We start from the raw sequence: 6,146 nt of genomic DNA, 5'->3' as shown, positions 1-6,146 counted from the left end.
TTCAAATGCACATTCTACCACCATTCTGCACTTGCTCAGCCTATAGTTGAACAGCTCCTTACTACTGTCCAGGGTGCCTGGGCATTAAGGGGTAGGCTGGGTCCCCAAGAATAACTATAGGCATTTCAACATCCCCAACAGTTATTTTCTGGTCTCGGAAGTAAATCCCTTCCTGCAGCCATTTAAACAGACCAGAGTTCCTGAAGACATGAGCAACATGAACCTTTCCCGGCCATCCCATGTTGATGTTAGTGAAACGTCCCTTGTGATCCACCAGTGCTTGCAGCACTATTGAAAAGTACCCCTTTTGGTTTATGTACTGGCTGCCTTGGTGGTCTGGTCACAAGATAAGGGTATGCATTCCGTCTATCACCCCACTATAGTTAGGAAATCCCATTGCAGCAAAGCTATCTACTATGACCTTCACATTTCCCAGAGTCACTACCTTTGATAGCAGAAGCTCAGCGATTGCGTTGGCTACTTACATGACAGCAACCCCCACGTAGATTTGCCCACTCCAAATTGATTCCTGACTGACCGGTAGCTGTCTTGCATTGCAAGCTTCCAGAGGACTATCGCCACTCACTTGTGAACTGTGAGGGTTGCTCTCATCTTGGTATTCTTGTGCTTCAGGGCAGGGGAAAGCAAGTCACAAAGTTCCATGTAAGTGCCCTTATGCATGCAAAAGTTTTGTAGCCATTGGGAATTATCCCAGACCTGCAATGCTATGCAATCCCACCAGTCTGTGCTCATTTCCCAGGCCCATAATTGGTGTTCCACAGCATACCTGCCCCATTAACACCATGATGTCCGCACTGCCGGGCCTGTACTTTGAAAGAAGTCTGTGTCCATGTCTTCATCACTCTCGTCACCACGCTGCCGTCGCATCCTCGCCTGGATTTTCAGCTTCTGGTTCTGCATAAACTGCACGATAATGCACGAGGTGTTTACAATGCTCGTAACTGCTGCGGTGAGCTGAACGGGCTCCATGCTTGTGGCGCTATGGCGTCTCCTCGGGTAATCCAGGAAAAAGGGTGTGAAATGATTGTCTGCCGTTGCTTTCATGGAGGGAGGGTTGACTGATGACATTTACCCATAACCACCTGTGACAAATTTGTGGCCCCATTAAGCATTGGGATCTCAACCCAGAATTCCAATGGGCAGTGGGGACTGTGGGACCTGTGGGATAGCTACCACAGTGCACTGCTCAGAATGTCGATGCTTGCCCCTGTACTATGGACGCACACCTCAGAATTAATGCGCTAAGTATGGACGCATGCACTCGACTTTGTACAATCTGTTCCCAAAAATCGACTTCTGTAAAATTGGAGTAATTTCATAATGTAGACATATCCTTGGATAATGGACTATATGAAGAGAAGAATTCAGTATAATGAGTCGTATGATTTAGAATGAGAGATTTATGATGGTGACTCAAAACCAAGTTAGAAAAAAAAACATCCCCATTCATCTGTGCACTGACTGAACCTGGTAGGGAAGCTTGTATGCTGCAAGGACAATGCAGTATTTTCAGTGTTTTTGCGCAAACCTACTTATCTAATAATTATGTACAGATATTATTTTAATTAATGTCGCAGCAGCCAATAATTGCAAAGCCTGGAATTAGACATATAGGCCTAAAGAGAGTCCAGAAGGAGAGAGGAGGTGGCTTGATGTCTGAGAGTAGGAACACAAAACTGACTCATCTCAGTGTCTAACTGCAGGGATTGAAGTATGTATCCTGAGAAGATTCTTCTGCTTCTTACTGAAAATTGCACAGGATAGGTGAAGAAACACTAAACAGATTAAATATTGGAAGTAAAATACATGTATGTCATATTTTATAACTTATACCAAAATAACAAAACCATCTATTAAACATAGAACAGGTGTGGTACATAGTTCACTATAATACCAAATGTTTTACATACTTAACATTTGCATTGACATGACTTGCCATATCAAACAGAAAAAGTTATTTACTTTTGCATTTCAAGGCAACATTCCAGATATGTCTGTCCCCAGTATTATCCTCCACAGATAAAATAAAATATGTATTTCAATATTGTGCATATATAGTATGTGCAGCTGCCTGTGTGTGTTACAGATCACTAGTAATATATGTTTGATCATAACTTTACCAGCAAACTTTCTGTTCAAAATCTCCCCTTTTCTTTGTCCCTTCTCTGTCTTTTCCTTCACTCATTTCTTTTCCTGAGTCCATTTCAATGACTGTTTTCCATTTTTCTTTCCCCACCAGCCCTCTCCCAGAAACCCTCCCTCCCAATCTCTGTTCTCCTCTCACACTCTCCTTTGCACCATTCCCCAAAATGTACTTTTTGCTTCTGCTCTTTTTACCTCCCAGCCTCTATTATTCCCTTTTCATTTTTTATCTCTTTCCTTTGTATTTCCTGCTTCTGTTCTCTTTCTCTCTTTATTCCCACTTTTCTCTTTTTATTTCATTGTGTTATTTTCCTCCTTTCTTTGGTTTTTCTTTTGTCTTCTTCTGCCTCAAACCCCAACAACTTCTTTCCACTTTCTTCCTAATTTTCTTCACATGAATTCTCTGCACAACTCCCTTCTGCCTGGCATTCCCCACAAACATCTTCCCCACACATACTCATGTTCATACATATATAAACAACCCAACTATTCTTCAGTTGTTGGGAGTCTATGCTACTGCTGCTTCCTCCTCCTAAAATAAAACTGGTATTAGACAATCCTGTGAGAATTCATAGATCAATGATTAAAAATATCTATACAGTAGTCCAGCTATATCTGTCCTTTATTCTATAAATATTGCCTGCATCATTATTTCATAGTAAGGAAATTTTTGTAAACTGAGAAAAAAAATTAAGGACTTGATTCAAAGCCGAGGTCCTCATGTGAGTGTAACTGGTAGCTAAACAAAGTGAACAACCCTTGAGGGTCTTGCTGCAGTTTGTGCTTGTCAAAGTTTTCACTGGGCTTCTCCTCCTCGCCCATAAGCACATTAGGATGAATATGTGTGTGTAATGTGCTTGTGCTCAAACAGTTCCTAAAAGCAGGCATAAGCAGGAACTTTCAGATGCACCAGTAATTTACATATTCTCACTGAAAACAAGTGTTGCTATCTCAAATGTCATAAGCAAAAGATGTTTTTTGTGTGTGAGAACAATGCACTAGGATCTCCCCTGAGGCACAGTCAGCAAGGAGTTTTCTGCCTACTTGTAACTTTATACATCCTCTAGCTAACTTAGAGATCTAAATGTTGCATTTAGCAATCGGGGACAGCAGGTGGGTTTATAATACTCTCTGGAGGACTATAAATGACTGGATCATCTATATATAGATATTTTGTATATGATTTAATACTGCTACTGATTTTCTTTTAATATAATCCAAGTAAAATTAAATACAATTCACTAAACTAAATTAGAAACAGCCTTCATACTAATTTAACTATGTCATAACATGTACACCTCTACCCCAATATAACACTATCCTCGGGAGCCAAAAAATCTTACTGCGTTATAGGTGAAACCGCGTTATATCAAACTTGCATTGATCTGCCAGAGTGTGCAGCCCCGCCCCTCCAGAGCGCAGCTTTACTGTGTTATTTCCTAATCCGTGTTATATCGGGTCACGTTATATCGGGGTAGAGGTGTGTGTGTGTAGAAACTAGTGAGTTGGAATTATTGATAAAAATGTCATAGGTGCCAGTCAAAAATGCATATGTGACTTGCCTTTCATTTTACAGAGATATGTGCTGTGCAGCATGAAATGTCGCATTACAAACTGCATAGTGTTGTTGTACATATGAATAAAGTATATAATATTGCTGATATATGTAAAATTTGTGATTGCATCAATTATGCATAGGATATGAGAAATGATAGCAAATTTTATACATATCACATTCTTCTGTGTTGGGTAAGTGGTTTGGAGCCTACAGTTTCAGCGGTAAATGTTGTATTGCTTCCATAAAGCCATCCTCAGTCAGTTTACTGGTGTGTTAGGGCCAGTATAATTTTATGTGTACTAGAGAATAGATGAATAGATACATGGATTCCAAGGCCGCAACCGATTATTGCCATCATCTAGTCTGGCCTCCGGTATAACACAGGCCACAGATCTTGCCCAGAATAATTCCCAGAGCAGAGCTTTTAGAAAAACATCCCATCTTGATTTAATAATTCTCAGTGATGGACAATCCACTACAACCCTTGGTAAATTGGATCAATGGTTAATTATCCCCACTGTTAAAAATGTACACCTTATTTCCAGTCTGAATTTGTCTAGCTTCAAATTCCAGCCATTGTCTAATGTTATACCTTTCTCTAGTAGGTTGAAGAGCCCATTATTAAATATTTTGTTCCTCTTGTAGATACTTACAGACTGAAAGCAAAGCACCCTTAACCTTCTCTTTGTTAAGATAACTAGATTAGGCTTTTTAAATCTGCCACTATAAGGCATATTTTCTAATCCTTTAATCATTCCTGTGACTCTTCTCTGAACCCTCTGCAATTTATCAACATCTTTCTTGAATTGTGGACCACCAAACTGGATACAGTATTCCAGCAGCAGTTGCACCAATGCCAAATACAGATGTAAAATAACCTGTATACTCTTACTCAAGATTCCCTTGTTATACATTAGCCCCTTCGGCTGCAGTGTTGCACGGAGTGCTGAAATTCATCTGGTTATCCACCACACATCCGAAATCTTTTTCAAAGTCACTGTTTCTCAGACTAGAGTCCCCCATCCTGGAAGCATGACCTAGAGTCTTTGTTCCTAGAAGTATACACTTACATTTTGCCATAGTAAAATGCATATTGTTCACTTGTGCCCAGTTTACTAAGAGATCCAGCTTCCTCTATATCAGTGACCTGTCGTCTTCATAATTTTTGTGTAATCTGCAAATGTCATCAGTGATGATTTGGTGTTTTCGTCCAGGTCATTGATAAAAATGTAAAATAGCATAGGGCCAAGAGCTGACCCCTGTAGGACTCCACTGCAAACATACCTGTTTGATGATGATTCTCCATTTACAAGTACGTTTTGAGACCTATCAGTTCCTAGCTTTTAATTCATTTAATGTGTGTCAAATTAATTTTATATCTTCCTATTTTTGTAATCAAGATGTCATGCAGTACCGAGTCAAAATGCCTTACAGAAGTCTATTACATCCGCACTATTATCATTATCAACCAAAGTTGTAATCTCATCAAAAAAGATAGTTTGACAAGATCTATTTCCCATAAACCTTTGTTGATTGCCATTAATTAAATTATCTTCCTTTAATTATTTATTGGCATGGGGAGGGGTTGCCCTGCATGTCAAGTGGGGGCTGACCCCATTGGCCCAGTATGGAGTTGTTACACCCTGTCACGCAGCTGTCTGGAATCCCTGTGGGATTAGATAATTGCAACAAGGAGGGCTCAGGACCCCTGGTGGGGCTGAGCAAACAATCAATCTGCAGTCGCTGAGCCTCCTGGATGGGGCAGGCAATAGGAATTGGGATTCTGACCCTCAGAGCAGGGCAGAACAACCAGTTTGTTTGTAGTCCCAGGGCAGAGCAGAGCAAACAAACAGTAGTCACACCTAGTGACAAGTGGGAGTGGGTAGAGGAACCTGGGCCCACGTAACTCCACCTGTTCCGACCTAGGGCCCTAGGAAGCCAGGAAATTCCCCATTAATGGTTTAAGCATCAGCTTCTACTACATTCCCTTGGTATCTTCCTTAGGCATCTCAGCTGGCAGCGGCTCAGCAACTCAGTCAGGTGGTTTGGTTGTCTGCAGCATCATCTAGATCCACGGTTCCCATTGCTTGGAGAGTCACAGGCACCTCTGCAGGAGCCTGTAGCACACATCCTTCCTCCTCCTCAGCCAGCCCAGACTAAGCTAGGCTGCCTCCCTTTGTCTGTTCCTTCCACCTGGAGCATGAACAGCAGGGACAAGGGGGTGGTCTCCTGGGCCCACAATTGGTCAGCTTCCATAGGCCTAGTGGGGGGTTGGTACACTCCGTCACATCTTGTATCAGCTGCTCCATTATCTTGCTCAGGATCTATGTCAGACTGACAGGACTATAAATACCTGGGTCATCCCATTTACCCTTTTTAAATATTGGCACAACATTAGTTTTCAGCCAGTCTTCTGGAACCCCCC

This window comes from Chelonoidis abingdonii, chromosome 2 (genome assembly GCF_003597395.2).
Source record: "Chelonoidis abingdonii isolate Lonesome George chromosome 2, CheloAbing_2.0, whole genome shotgun sequence".
NCBI classification, from domain to species: Eukaryota; Metazoa; Chordata; order Testudines; family Testudinidae; genus Chelonoidis; species Chelonoidis abingdonii.
Note: the sequence above shows the minus strand (reverse complement) of the source record.